The sequence below is a fragment of the Ascaphus truei genome, chromosome 5 (assembly GCF_040206685.1).
Source record: "Ascaphus truei isolate aAscTru1 chromosome 5, aAscTru1.hap1, whole genome shotgun sequence".
Classification (NCBI taxonomy): Eukaryota; Metazoa; Chordata; class Amphibia; order Anura; family Ascaphidae; genus Ascaphus; species Ascaphus truei.
Window position 1 is genome coordinate 98,508,107 of NC_134487.1, and position 16,057 is coordinate 98,524,163.

A 16,057-nucleotide genomic window follows, 5' to 3' on the forward strand; every position below is an offset into this window, starting at 1 on the left:
AGTTGCTTTCTTTTGTAATACATTCAAGAAATATTGAAATATAACATTACACCTGTAAAAGACCAGCAGTGCCTGGGTCATGTCAAAACACCTACAATGTGTGTAAATGGTAATCCTGTGCAACAGTAGCGGGGGCTGGTTACTTTTTACTAGTCATTTAGGATACAGGTTTAAGGTAAGATACTCAAACTCTAAGATGTGCTAATTTTACTTATTTTACTTAATTTATAAACCTTTTATTTTACATGGCTGTACTTCGTTTCAGATTGGGGAAAATAAGTCATTCTTGTATTTATGTCCTTGAACATTTATATGTAAATATCGCATTGATGAGGTTGGAAAGTATAAGCTGCAAATGAACTTTTTTTTTTCTTCATTTTAATAAAATAAAGACATGTAAACAAAAATGTGTGTTCCATGATTTGTTGCAACACAATGTATGGGCAGACTATCACAACTGAATTTATTTTCCCGTTAGGAAGATCTTATATGTTTAAGCCCCTGTTCCCTGACTCCTTTTTTTGGCATCCACTTACCTTTCATTCAGAGCTGCTACTTCCCTGATCTTGCTTGGGTGTTTGTGGGCATTTTTATTCCCTTATCCCGACCACCCACTACAATGTTTTTTTTATTATTATTATTAATAGATCTTCGGGATCCCCCTTGTAGATCTCTTTTTGACACCCTCTTCATATGATCTGTTTGGAGTTCTCATTCGGCACTCAGACACCCAACATACCTCAATTCTATGTACATCAGGACACTCGTATCCAAATGGCTTCACTGCTTCAACAATGCCATGTTGAGCCAATCAGACTTGACCCATGCTCTCATTCAACGGTCTATTTCTGTACACACCAGCTTGTGCTGGACAACTCTTCACAGATCTTTGTTTTTAAAAGCGATAATGTTTCCATACTAGTACCTAGAACCAGTAGATAACATTTTGAATGGATTTCACACAGTTTCCTCAAGTACAGTTGGTCTCTGAAACATAGTAAATTCGCCAGGTTTCAGAAGAAAAATTACCTTTTTCTTAAAATCCTAATATCCTAAATGCTAGCTACCTGTAAGAGGTTGTGGTTACATTGCCTCTTTAGTAGGTCTCATTTAAGGAAAATCCTATACAGCTGGTTCAGAACAGTTTAATAGAAATTAACAGTAAAACAGTCTTCCTTTATATGAAATCTAAATCTGTTAAATTCAAAGCATATGCTCAATTTATATTTTACTTGTAGCTACTTATTTGTGTTGCAAACAAAGAACAAGACCAATTTACCTGTGACTTTGAGGACTGAGGAGCCTCCTAATTGCTTGGTGTATTAAACATGCCATTGACCTTTTTCACTTGAATCCTAGGAGACACTACCCCTATGTAAGTGTTAGAATGTTGTCTTCTAAGGCAGCCCAGTGCCATAGATTAGTTTTATTTACCTTTGTATTTGTTTTAAGTCTAATAAAAGTTAGAGGGAAGCTTATTGCAGTATCTCAAATTATCTGTATAGAGGATGGTATAATATAAAGGACATGAAAATAAGTTACCAAGGGACATTTCAGAACACAGGAATACATGGAAAAAGATGAACTCGTGTAGGATTAGTGACTTGCTTTGCTATGTAATTTCATTGCATCTTTAATGCAAATCTCCTACGTACCATCTTTCTGCTCACATCGCCCAGACATCTCTCACCTTCATTCCTTGCCCATCTACACTTCCCTTTTTCTTTTTTGGTACAAATAGTTTTGAGTTTTCAATGAGGTAAAGGGTACAGAAATGGAAAAAAGAGGGAGGAAAGGGGGGGGGGGGAGAACATAAGAGGGGAACCATCACATCACTTAAAAAAAATACGGTTTTATAATTTAGCACACAAAACATAGTTAATATCTTCAACTACCAGTAACATCCTTGAATAATCTCTACACTTTTGCAGATGTATAGGAGTGGCTTTAGGGGGCCACTTTTTAACAACCTCTACTTGGCTATTCCCGAAGGATTTATTTAGGTGGCGAATCAAAATTCATATCCTAGGACTCCAGACTGTTCGACATTCATCCAAGGCTCCAAAATCTTAAAAAAAAGAGCCGTCTATGGTGCAGGAGGGCTGTCGACCCCTCCATCCTAATAACCTAATTTAGTCTCACAATCATACATTTTGGGGGAGAATTCTGATTCTTCCAATATACGGAGATCAAACATCTTGCTACCGTTGGGATATGAGAAATCATTTTTTTTATTATTGTGATCCATATCCCCTATTGGCTTGCCTAGGACTATAATGGGTCCCATGGTATTTTAATTGCGGGTTACCTCTGTCAAATTTTGTACTAGCTTCCAATACCTCTGAATCTTGGGGCATAACCACAAAATATGTACAAGAACACCAATATGGTCACAATTCCTCCAACACATTTAAAGTGCCAAGATAGATTAGACTAAGTCTCTTTGAAAGTCGGATACCAACGGAAAATTTATATATTGTTTCTTTAGTTGTAGTACAAATAGACGTTTTGAAGGCTACCTCCCAAATATCTTCCCATTCTTCTCTAGTGATTTACATATTTAGATCCCTTTGCCATTTAGACATATAATTGGGGTCTGATACAACTCCCTCCTGGATCAATTCTTGGTAAACTTATGAGATAACCTTTTGATACTTCTTATTTCTACAGAGACTTCAAAAAATCGTAGAGGGTGGAAAAACTAAATTGGGCTGTATACTCTGAGTAAAATGTCTAATTTTGTAGATACCTTAAAAAAAAAACCCCCTTTGGGAAGGGAGTAATTTATTCTTAGATCTTTAAAGGAAAGTAAATAACCCTCCGATATAAGAGTATAATATTCCTGTTTCTCCACTGATCCAGCTGTTTTGCGTTAAATCCTGGGGCAAAATCCAGATTATCTAAAATTGGCCTCAATCTTGATGGGTTTTAAAGTAGACTAAATCTCTTTTTAGATACCATATATTCATGGTGAATCTAATCACTTCAGAATACAGTTGGATCATTATTTTATTAAATCTATCCCTTTCTAACCACAATGCTGGGAGTGAAACTAGTCCCGCCACCGAACTATTGCTTGATATTTGAGTGCCAGAAGGTGACTTGTTTAAGGTGGCTCGCAAGATAGTATTTCTTTATCTGGGACTGCTAGGCCTCTCCTTGTTTTTGAGGACATGACAGATCTAGGAGTCCCAAGGCATTTTCTTCTCCCAAATAACACCAAATTATTCTGAGTGTCTTTGAAATATTTAAAGGGCATTGCTATTGGTAAGGTCTGGAAATGGTAAAGTAATCTGGGTAAGATATTCATCTCTACCACCGTGATTCATCCTAGTCAGGAAATCTGCTGTTTGTTCCATTCTATTAGATCTTTATTATTCTTGGAGAAAAGATCTGGAAAATGTTTTTTAAATAGATGTTGATACTTCTGCGTAAAAGATCCCTAGATATTAAAAAAAAAAAAAAAAAAACGAAAGGTTCATGGCTTACGATTTGTCCAGATTAGTTTTATACCCTGCCAAAGCTCCAAACTCCTCAAGAACCACTTCCAGATCTGGGAGAGATGTCAGAGGGTTCCTAATGGTGAAAATAATATCTGCAAAAAGAGAACTTGTATGTTTCATTCCCAATTGGGATACCCTTTATATTAGTTTCTTCTAATGGCACTGGCTAAGGGTTCTATAGTTAACACGAACAGAAGAGGGGAAAGCGGACAACTCTGTCTTGTTCCGTTCTATATTTTAATTCTATTCATGTTACTGTGTGGAATCTTAAGAAAAGCAGAAGGATAGGATTGTATGTATGTCTTTATATAGCGCCAAAAGTGTACTCAACGCTTCACAAAAAATACCGAACGGGGAATTATAATACAATAAGCGCAGCAAAATCAGACAATTGGAAAGGAAATCCCTGCCCCGAAGAGCTTACAATCCAAGTGGTATGATGGCAGACTTCCAGAGACAGCAGGTGTGGGAAGAAGTGCTGTAGATGGCAGTGCTTGGCCACAATGGTTGGTAGGAATGCGTGTGGGACAATAGCCATGAGTGCAGGCTATTGGGATGCTTGATTTTGTGGGGCGAGTTTTAACCCTTTGCGGTCCTATGTCGGAATATATCCTGCAAATTATTTTAGTACTTGCGGGCCAATGTCGGATTTCACCAGCATTCCCCTTGCACTTCTCCCAGCAGCTGCACTGACCACCTCCTCCCCAGCCCGGGACCGATCCCCATCAGCAGCCCCGCACCCCAGCAGCTGCACTGACCCGGTCCCCGAGCCCAGCACCGATCCCTGCAGGCAACCCCACGATGCCCCAGCAGCTCATACCGGGGGTAGGGGGGAGGGCCTGGGAGTGTGGTGTGTGTGTGCAGTGTTTGTGGATCGCGCTATAACGGTTGAGCTGTATGTGGGTTTTTTCCCCGAAAATTAAATTAGAGCTGCTTGCACACTTAGTGAAAATTAATTGGACCGCAAAGGGTTAAGGTTAGTCAATATTAAATCAGAAGGTTAACACCATTTACAGGGGAAGAGATGGCAGGGTGAGATCAGGTGTGTATGTCTGGGTTCAGGCTTGGGGGAGATCCCCAGCAGCAGGAAGGAGTAGATAGAGGGTGTGAATAGAGGATTTGTGTGGGTGTTTTTTATTGAGGGGTAAAGAAGTTGTTGGAAGAGAGGTGTGTAAATAATGGAGTGGGGAAGTTGGAGATAACAGACCTCACAAAGGAGTGGGTAAACAGAAAAGGCAATAGGGAGGGCATAGTGAGATGCAGGAGGAGAGACTTCCCAGTTTTTGGAGGATAGGAAGAGTACAAATAATCACAGCTTTTAGAGTCAAGTTCTCACAGTTGCAAAGTTGTTATTCAGAGTCCAGACCTTCCTCTAATGACTCATTAAAATAGCCTTATATTAGCTTGAGTTGACATGGTTTATAATCTTTCTTGTATTGTCAGAGTCCTGCCTTTCTCCGATAAAATCTAGCTGATTAATATCTATACGTTTTGGTAAAATGGGGTTCAATCTGTTGGCCAGAATTTTGCTATATATTTTTAAATTCAAATTTATAAATATAAATTTGAGAAACCATCTGGCCCAGGGGCTTTTAGAATTCAATTTCTTTAATTACTGCCATCCGTTCTAATTATGTAATTTTTGTATTTAATAATTTGCGGTCTTCCTCTGAGAGTCTAGACCCAGGATGGGCAACCCAGTCGCCATTCGCCACTTGTGGAGAATTGGCAGTCAAAATATGGCGAACGGAGTACAATACGGGTTGCCGGGACTCCCCGTGCGGCCCGCGACGGCACCCTCAACCCCTTTCCCTTCCTTGGTAGGGAAGGAGTGCGCTCCAGCAGTGTTGCGCTTCCCCCACCCACCCAAGTCCTCTCCAGTACAAGTGTGATGCGCTCCCTCCCCTCCGAGCCCGCTCCAGCAAGTTGATGCGCTGACGAGCACCTGAACTAACCCCCTCCCTCCTGGCTTGGCCCGCCGCCGCTTCTGCCGCCGCCGTGATCTGGTAGGCATATGGGGGGGGGGGGAGGGGGGGTTGATGATGATGAGGGTGACTGCTGAAAGGGACTGGGGGAGATGTTGAAGGGTGTTGGGGGAGATAATGACGGGGGGTTAAATGAGATGATGAGGGGGTGAGGAGATGATGAGGGTAGTGGTGGTGGGTGAGAGGAGGGGTGTTGAGATGATGAGTATGAGGGGGGTGAGGGAGCCTCGGGGGTTGCAGTCTGAAAATTTATAAACTTGTTCAAACAGTGTTTAAAATGTTCGCATGCGCAACATAATACCTCAATTTTTACATGGTGTGGCTATTTTCACTTCTAAATCGCCACACCTGTGGCTACATTGAAAAATAGGTTGCCCACCGCTGGTCTAGACAGACAACACGAGCTCAGAAATTCCTCTATTTTCTTGTCTATATTGTTATTTTGGCCCTTTTTTTTTTTCTTTAAGATTATACAGTTCAGAATAAAAATGATAGAATTCTTTCGCTATCCGATTTGGTATTGTAAGTTCTCTCTTTTTTAAAGTTTAATTGTATTCATTTGTGTCCTCTTCTGAATCCCTCTTAATTTGCTGGCCAAAATACAGTCTGCCTTATTTTCCTTTATCGTACTATAGCTGTTTTGTTCACAGAAGCTTCTGCTCTATCTTCTAGCTGAAATATCCTCAGATCTTCACGTGCATTTAGCAGTCATTTTTATTTTATTTTTTGAGGTTGACTGTGTTTTCTTTCTAACATTAACATTTTCTCATTTTATGAGACTATTTTAGTTTTCTTTTTGTATAAAGTTATTGATATAAATGAACCTCAGATGTAGCGTTATGGGCTTCCCATAGGGTGGAGCATGAATCCACTGAGCCTGAATTTTGCGTGAAAAAATCTTTTATTGAGTCTTTTTTTTTGTCCATGTCTGGGAAGTTGAGAAGGGATTCATTTAATCTCCATTGACTATCTTGGAAGATTAAGGGGAATTCAGAGTAATATCTTGACAGGAGCATGATCTGACCATGTAATTGGGCCAATATTTGAGCATAAAACCCCCTGTAGAATGTCTGCTGACACCAAAATCTGATCAATTCTGAAGTAAGTCATGCGGAAGGGAATAGTAAGTTAATTCTCTTTGTCCCTGGTTTCGGGTTCTCCAGGCGTCCAACAAGGAATATTTTATCATTTCCCTAAAATGTTTACTATTTCTATAAATTGGAGCGTAGTGGGTTTTCCCCACCAGAGTAGATTTATCTGTATCCGGATTTTGGACAATATTAACATCTCCGGCCACAATCAATGAGTCTTGGATTTTTATCCACTTTTCTAGAATATTTTTGAGGAATTTCACTTGATAATCTTTAGGTGCGTACACATTTACAAGAGTACATTTACAAGAGTGGTACTCTTCCCTAGAATTGCTGCATCTATTATAATAAACCTTTCTTCTGGGTCTCTTTTTATAGCAATGGAATGGAATCCCATGTCTTATTATAGCCACACCCACATTTTTGCTACTGCAGGATGCGTAGTATACCTGTGGGAATGACTTTTTGAAGGTATTGGGCCGATCTGATTAATCAAAATGTCCTGTAGGAAGAGTATATCACCTTTTTAATCTGTTAAAAATTCCGTTAAAGCTAATCTTTTAAAATTAGTATTCAGACCCTTGATGTTTAGTTAGATTATTTTAATTGGGGCTTGATTAGACATGATATTTGTCTTTGAGGGGCATACTCTCATCAGCAACTCCTTTCCTAGTATTTTCAGCTCCGGATTTACGAATAGGATTGTCAAGTGGCCAGACCAGCTTTTCGTTTCCCAATTCAGTTTCCTAGTACGGAAGAGTATTTTTGTGGCAGATGTTTGGTAATGGTGATGGTTAAAAAAAATAAAGGGAGGGGGGAGTAACAAGGTGCGGGGGTGTAAATATAGAATCCCCATTAGGGGAAGCCATCAGCGAGTGTGGTGACCTATAAAAAACAAATGACCTACCTTTTTTAAATTGGCAGGTTAAAGCGGGCTTAAGGCCATAAGGGGGGAGCTGCGAGCGTGTGGAACCCAATGCCCACCAAACATTGTGCCAGCATTAACTAGTTAACTTCCTGGGGCCCAGTCCAGACCCCAGGATCACCCAAATCCATCAAAACTACAATGTCCCTACAACAATTAGACCTCCAAACATATTTTTTGTACCTTTAAACCTTTTTAAATAGTTTATGTAAATCTGTTAGCGTCCAGATTTTACCAGTCGCATCTTACCAGTTTACTAATTTATGTGAGCCTAATTCTAATTTAGTTTTATCTCTAAATATCTATCAGACTAAACTTTTGTATTAACTATGTGAAACTTAAATTCCCTTTATTTTTAATCGACAAAATGTTATAGCAGATCATTTTTAACATTAACATGCATATTTTGTATGGGCCCGACCATCCTTCAAAACTAGACTGGGTAGACCCACCAATCAGCCATATTACAATTGGTTAAAAAAAAAAACAATTTGTGGGAGGCTTGGTACCCTTGATCCATGTCCTCCCAAAAATCAGAAAACACACAGCATTTTTTTTGTGAAAATAAACCTGGGGCAAAGAGAGTCCTCTTATTCCTGGGGTAAATTCAAGTCATTCTCTCCAAATTCAGGGCAGTATACAGCTGACCGTAAGCCTTGGTTCAGGGAAGGACTTTTCCGTTACTCAGATTAAAGCTGACTTGAGTTGGCCTGTGCTCCACAGCTCTTTATTCAAAGCTTAGATACGAGACAGTATCCTTTCAAACAGTCTTTGTGTTCAGTCTTGCTCCTCTCCTAGAACACGTTTTGGGAGTTCCCTCCCTCCAAGTTGCTTACAGTGTCCCATTCCGTCAACTATGAAGTCTGCTTTGGCTCTCTTCCTGGGGGTTCCTTTTCGGGTAGAGGGTCTCCGTGCTACTTATAATGATCGCTCCCCAAGGCCTAACTTCGATGTCGCTGTCCATCCTGGTGCTCCTTCCTTGGGTCATACTCAAACCCGTAGAAATCGCTCAGTTTCCTCTGGGTAACACACAGAGTGCTGCTTACCATTCTGGTCAACAATTAATCGGATGGGGAATCCCCATTGATACCGAATCCCCTTCTTGCAGAGTATAAGCGGTCGGAGCCGTCTGAAAATAGTTGTTTGGGAAAGATCATTAAACATTTTGAATTTGTGTATTTTCGAAAGAGACATCCCCGCTGTTACTGCAGGCTAACGATATTCTTTGTTTTGTTATAATGTCTCTGGATTTGGCCAGGTCCAGTAATCTCGGGCCTAAGGCACGATGGGCACTATCCATTTCAATGTCTTTTTCCTCCCGCTCTGGTCCAAATACAGGATCTTCAAATAATTTTGTAGATCTGATGGGGGAACAGACTAACAGGGTCTGCCTTGATGTGGCTCGCAGGCTTACAATGCTTTGGCCAAAGGGTTAAACTAAATGACCCTTTTTCAAGATAATATATAGGTATTGCACTGTGTATTTTTGTCACATTGGAAGTAGCTTTGGGCATTTTTTTTTGTTTTTGTTGTAACTATAGATTCTTCTAATTTTTGTTCTAATACCGTGATTCGGCGGGATAATGAGGCCACCTCCACCTTGAATTCCATCACCACTTGTGAGTTTGGTTTGAAACGATCTTTTTATATCCCTGGAGAGGCCTTCCAACTCCTCTATTGTAATAATTCTCTGCTCTTTTCCTGGGTCCCAGGGCGAGCGCAACTTGGAGCACCTTCACCTTCCGTGTCCTTGGCTAATAATAAACCTTTGAGGAATCCTTTGGAGGCATTTCTGTTTAGTTCTTTTCATCTTTTAATTATAAATTTAACTGTTTTTGGGATGAGGATTCGGGTATTATAACCACCCATTTACTGGCGCACTCTGGGGGACATCACCAGCAGACACATCTCCCTCATTGCTTCCCAAACATTCCTCCTTTTATAGTTATTCTTCCTTGATATCCTAATGTTATCGCAGGGGAGGCGGGCGTCGCCCCTGATCACTGATTTCCTTTCCTCCCCTGCAGCTCATGTGCTCTTCAAAATTTGTCTCACAGGCTGGCGGTGGCCATCTTGGATCTTAGGTGCAGGGAGAGGCTCAGGACTTGAGCTGGCGGTGGCCTCCCCATATGAGCAGCTGATTGCTCCAGCAGGGTATGGTCCCGCATAGAACCCCCAGCCAAGCGGAGGACTTGCTTGGGGGGGATGAGACTCACCTAGGTCGAGTCGGCGCCTCGCTAGTGGAGTGCTGACTCAAACTGGCCACTTCTGACTCCGCTCTGCTTTTCTTCCCTCACCGATGGACAGGGAGGACTCGAGGGGCTGATCCCAAGTTGTTTTGTGCGGTTTGGGGGGGACGCTAGGTCTTATTCCCCTCTGAGGTCGATGGAGCTCCCCTGGGACGCGTCTCCTCTGCTCTGCTTCCAGGCCACCTGCTTACATTTCCCTTTTTTATTTTTATTTCTGAACTATTTGCCCAGGCATAAAACACGTTATAATTCCTGACACGCACTATAGATATATGTCACATTGCAATGTCACTTTTTTTCACCACACTTATTTATATGCAGTCTACAAGGATGTGATGATAGAACAGACAATTCAGAGCGCAGAAATCTCTGGGGAAAATGTAGTGTAATATTTATTTATAAAATGTTTAACCAGGAAGTAATACATTGAGTTGCCTCTCGTTTTGAAGTATGTTACAGGACATTGCATGCACAGTTAAAGATAATGTTATAGGCATATGTAACAGTTACAGACCAGATTAAAGCGGTCTCGCATTTTAGTTTTGAAAGAGGCTTTGAGAGTCTCCGGTAGATTGTTCCAGTTGTGGTGTGCACAGTTAGAGGAGGAGTGGCCCGATACTACTTTGGACCATGAACAGTCTTTTGGAGTCAGATCTCAGATAAGGGCTGCATGTGGTAGGGGTGAGGATCTTGTCCAGAAAGGTACCTTGCCCAGAAAGTATTTGAAGCCAAGACAGGAAAGATGAACTTTGCGCCTAGATTCAAGTGATGATCTAGTACTTTGAGCATTTCGCAGTGATGTGTGTTATAGTGCAAGGCAGTTAGCAAATGTACATTCAGAGGAGAAAAGGGCCGACTCACATGCTGCTCAGGTGTTTATGGCTATCAATCCAAAGAGGTAGATAGATTCTGTAGTGCTATATGCCAAGGTGTGAAGTCAGATGGGTCTCAGCATTAATTTACAAGAGAGCAGACTCTGTAAAACAACGGTCTAGGACAGGGGTCTGCAACGTCTCATGGAAGAGCCATTTTATTTTATTTTTTAAATTCAATCTTTCTCCAAAATATTCCGAGAGCCGCAACACAGGCATGAATATTCCACCCCCACAAACACATACATATACTGTACACACACTAATAGGTATATACTTTATAAGCATTAACATACGACAAAATACGTGGGGGAATAAAATGCATCCCACCATAACTCCCTTTTATTTTGTTTTTTTCATTGGTTTCTGTGCAAGTGTGTCATTTACAAATACATCATACATCATACATAATACTCTTACTTTGTATCATATATGGACTTCAGGACTTTAAGCCAGAGGTTTTTAACACTGGTAAAATCTTGTGATACAAAGAGAAGACACAGAGATACTACACGTTGCTATATCACACTGACTCTCCCTATATTGTGATTATATTGTCTTTTCCATCCAGACATATATTTTCCCGGTTCTTATATAATATTCTAGTGTTTATATTGTTCCACTATTCCATCCACATTCTTTCTATTTACTCTTTCTGCCCAGTTTTTCATTCCAATATATTGGTATTTGAATCCTAATTATTATAGTTATCTTTTTGCGCCGAATGCACTATTTTCCATATATACACACACACTGTATTGGCCTGAATATAGTACGGCCTCGCACATAATACGACCCTAAGGTTTTTGAAGGTGTTCTACATGAAAAATAAAAGGTGTTAGGCTGCGCATATAATATGAGTACAGTTTTCGGAAGGACATTTTTAGGAGAAAACATAGCACTATATTCGTGTGTGGTGTGTCCTTTTTGCCGCCGGGCTCAACGTCTCCCTAGCTGCTTGCCTGCCTCTCCTGTACTGTCCCACACCAGGCTCTGTGACGTCGGCTCGCGCCGGAAGTTGCGACACCCACTTTCGGCGTGGGACAGCACAGGAGAGAGGCAAGCAGCTAAGGAGACGTTGAGCTCGGCGGCAACAAGAGGCCTGACCAGCACTGGCCAGGCCACGCAACCTCCAGCAGAACAGTGAGGGAGAGAAGCAGCAGCTGGGGGTCGGCAAACTGCAGGGAGCCGCAAGCTGCCTACCCCTGGTCTAGGATGGCTGCGGCGGTTTTGCTGCAACCACATGGCTGCTGGAAACTGCCACCACCGACTACTTCGCAAGTTCTAAGGTAAGTAAGCCTCTACCCTAAAACCCTTAAATTAATCCCCTACCCCAGGGGCAGGTGATTTTTCTAGGGGGGTGCAGTGGTTGCAGAGGCCTTGTGCTATTCCCCACGGCATTTACATTAAATGCCAGGGGATCGCATGAGGCCTCTGCAACCTATTACTTACCGAGATTCAGACGGCTGTTGACACGTCGCTATGGCAACACGGCATCAAATGACCTGGTGGGGTCACGTGATGTCACATGACCCTGCGGCGTCATTTGACACCAGGAACTGTGGTAAGGAGCGCGAGCACTGGGGGTAGCAGGCAGGGAGGTGCAGCTGCAAACGTTTTCGCACTCCTGCCCTACCCTCATCACTATAACCCTTACATTTACCACCTACCATAATCGCTAAACCCCTTAAATTAACCGCCTACCCTAACCAGTAATAAAACTTGCCTTAGAAGTGACCGGCGGTGATTCTAGCAGCGAAACAGCCACAACCCACTGTCCTACTCCAGTAATTTTGCCTTTGTTGAAATATATACAAAATAACAGGTGGAAATGCACTTACATTTTCTACAAGTAAAAAGAGCTTGTACACCTCCCAGGGTCAGAAAGTTAACAATGAATACACAAGGATTATAAATATGCACATTCTCAAACATCTCGATGAACTTGCCTGACTAGTTAAATTCTTTGGGGGTTTTTTTTGTTTTTTTTTATAGAAAGCCACTCCCATTACCCTTGTAGTTCTTAGCCTTTTTTGCACGGCAACACACCTAGCATATTATTAAAGTACTGTTTACACCCTTATTGCTTTTGCCATGATTTCCTATGTTAGAGCTATGCTAAATAACCACTATATATATATATATATATATATATATATATATATATATATATATATATACACATACACACACACACACATGTTCATGTAAAAAAAGGAGGTTGTATTTTTGTTTATGCATTTTCTTGATCTATACCAGGGGTGTGCAAATTGGGGGGTGCAAGATGTTCTGGGGGTGTGTGGGGTGGCTGTTACAAAAGCTCCATGCTTCCCCGAAGGTGTTTAAATTAAATGCCGGGGGACCGCACTAGGTCTGTAAATTTCCTTAACTTGGTGTTGGGTGATGTCTAATGACGCCGCGTGGTCACGTGAATTGTGTTGCCATGGCAACATGACGACATTGGACGCCGGAGAGAGCAGGCAGGGGGGAAAGTTTGCACACCCCCTGTTCTATACATTTTCATGACGCACCTGGTTTTAAATCATTATTAATCCCTTCAGTTCCATGCAATGTGTTGGTGGCCGTTAAGCACTAAATGAGCTTCAACTTCGACATTGCACAAGGGGGTTCGATGCCTTTTTTTCCCCCTCACTGGCATTTTGTTTTAGCACAAAGTGCATGTAAATTATAGGCATAAAAATATAATATACCATTTATTTCAGGTCGGAGTTGCGCCCTTTGTCATAAAGAAAGAAAATAATGAAAGCAGAGTTGGGGACATCAATATTTTAAACTAACATATTCTGAAAGGATACTAGTTTGAAAGTTCTGCGATCTTGCAGTATTATCCAGGAAGAGCTCACAAATCTTACAATAATCCTAAAATGTATTCTTTTTCATAGCCATTGGTTTCTCCATGGCCACCGTCTGCCAGAATCTTATACCAAGAGATCAAGTGGGGAACACGAGTATTTCCAATAGGACACATTTTGTTTTGTTAGGCAAAGAATTGGGTAAATCCTTTAGTTAAAAGAAATTTACATGTTCTAAGGGAATCTGTAACCCTGACATTTCTTGCAAAGCGTGACAAATCTGAGACCAATAGTGTTAAACCAAGGGGCTTTCCTACCATATGAGTAAATTAGTCCACATGACTAATTTATCCAGGATGCATAATCATTTTGAAAATAAAGATTTACGTCTTGCTAATGTGTAGTGCCATATGGAAAGCATTTTATGTTGAAACTCCTTAATGGCTGATATGGAAGAGGGAACTACATTAAGCCAAGTCCTGTACCACTCATGGATGCCTAGATCCTGCTCCCAGATAGCTTATCATTTCAACTTGGGTCTAGGTTTGAGTGACGAACAGATGATATATCCTAACAATAATGCTGTGAAAAAGGCTTCTGGAGTAAAAGGTATTCAAAAGGAGTATGCATTCTAGCGACAGAAGCTTTATCTAAGGCTGTAGAAAGTCAATGCTTAATTGGTAAGCAAGTAAAAAGGTCATGGCTAGAAAAAAAAAATAGTAAAGGTGATGAAAAAGGATAATCATATTGCCTAGCTGGCAGGTAACGGACCATTTTGTTTATTGCAACTTTTAAAGCGACTGCATCTGGCCAGGAAGAAAATCCAAATGAAAACACGGGGGCGAGTAGTGAAACAAGAGTCTCACATTTGATGGGTAAATCTAGTTGAAGCTGATACATTTATATCTGGAATTTAAAGACCATATCATTGGGGCAAAGAGGTCTTTAAATTTGGATTATTCATTTAGTAATCTAGTTTGTTAGTAGAGTTGTTAAAACAATTCTATATTCTCAAATGAATAGCATTTTATTTCTCGAAGTGGGGCAAACACAAACCACCCTTATTTTGTATGAATAAGCATACGTTTTTATTTGCTCTGAGTTGTCTCTTATACTAAACAAATCCATAATTATTTTCTGAAACGTGAATCGGCACCGGTAATCCCTGTACCATGTTTAGAAATTGGATATAGACCACTTAATGCAGATAACCCTTCCCTATAATAAACCAGTGTGATACAGGGTTTTCTTAAATATGTCCAGGCATAATATTGCAGAGTAGTGGCAGTGCCAAAGTACTTTTTTGTTCTGCCCAGCAAAAGGAAAAAATGTGCTCCAAGAAGAAATACCTCCTTGAGTGGGGGCATTAATTATTCGAAATGTCTTAATTTTTGGTAGTTCACTTAGAACCAGTGACATTACCGCAGGTTTCAAAATCCTGCATGATATATGGGATGGATTAGACAACCTATTATTTATGGAGCCAGTTTGGATGCCATAATTGTTTTGAAAAGGTTAACATGCATCCACAAAGTAACATCAGGGGAATTAAATGTTAAATATCAATATGGGAGATTATGCAACAGGAAAAGAAAAAACACTACAGATCCAGGGTATTACAAAAATGAAAATAGCACAAGAGTACGTTACAGTCGTGGGGAAAAATGCAATAAAATAAAGATTCAATGGAACTTAGGATACAGAATGCTCATGTAAGGTGACTTGGGATAAAACATGTTTCCTAGGTCTCGGGCTGGAGCTGGGGATTCTCCAAAGCCGGGTCGGAATTATCAACCTCGATAGATTCTGGGTCAATGGAAGAGGAAAACTTTGGTAGGATGTTTTTTCTTTCATTGGGCGAACGTATTGGCACACTTTTTCCATGAAGGGAAAAGTCAAAGGGAAACCCCACCTGTTGGAGATGCCCTACTTCCTTAGGCCGTGCCTATAGTGCCGTGGTTGGCGATGGCAACACGGCGGGTGCCGTCACCCGTTGCCACCGGCGAAAGTTATGTTTCGGCAAATGGCGGGGTCATGGGATTCCAGCAATTTGATTTGTTCAAGAGCCGTCACGTGACGGGACGGCCCTTGAAAAATCTAATTTTGCCGGCTTCAGATTTTCGCAACGTTGGTCCGTCGCTTGTACTATAAGCGCACGCGGCGGCGGCGGCGGCAATGTATTTTTTCGGTCGCCGACACTATAAGCGCGGCCTTAGGCTTGTGTTATAGAGGGTGTGGATAGAAAGGTCTAATTAGAAACCAACGGGTGTTCTGAAAAAGGAGGTTGTCTTCACCTCCTGCCCCTCCTCATAATGGTTTTAGTAATTTGGAAAGATTGGAATCTGATAGTAATGTCCCTATATCTTTTATTTTAAAGCAGAATTACCAATAGCTCTTTGAATATACTTGTCATGTATTACACACCAGAGCACGGGACTTGAATATGCCGACTCATTTACCTCCCGCAGGGTCTTAAAAATGAGCAATATCTCCCCTAAAAAAAACATGTAATTAACACATAAACCCACTAGCAAAATGTGTCCGAAAACGCGGTTCATTTTTTCTAAAAGGTTCTAGGTTCAATCTGAGCCCAAAGACAGTACTTATTCAATTTTAGAT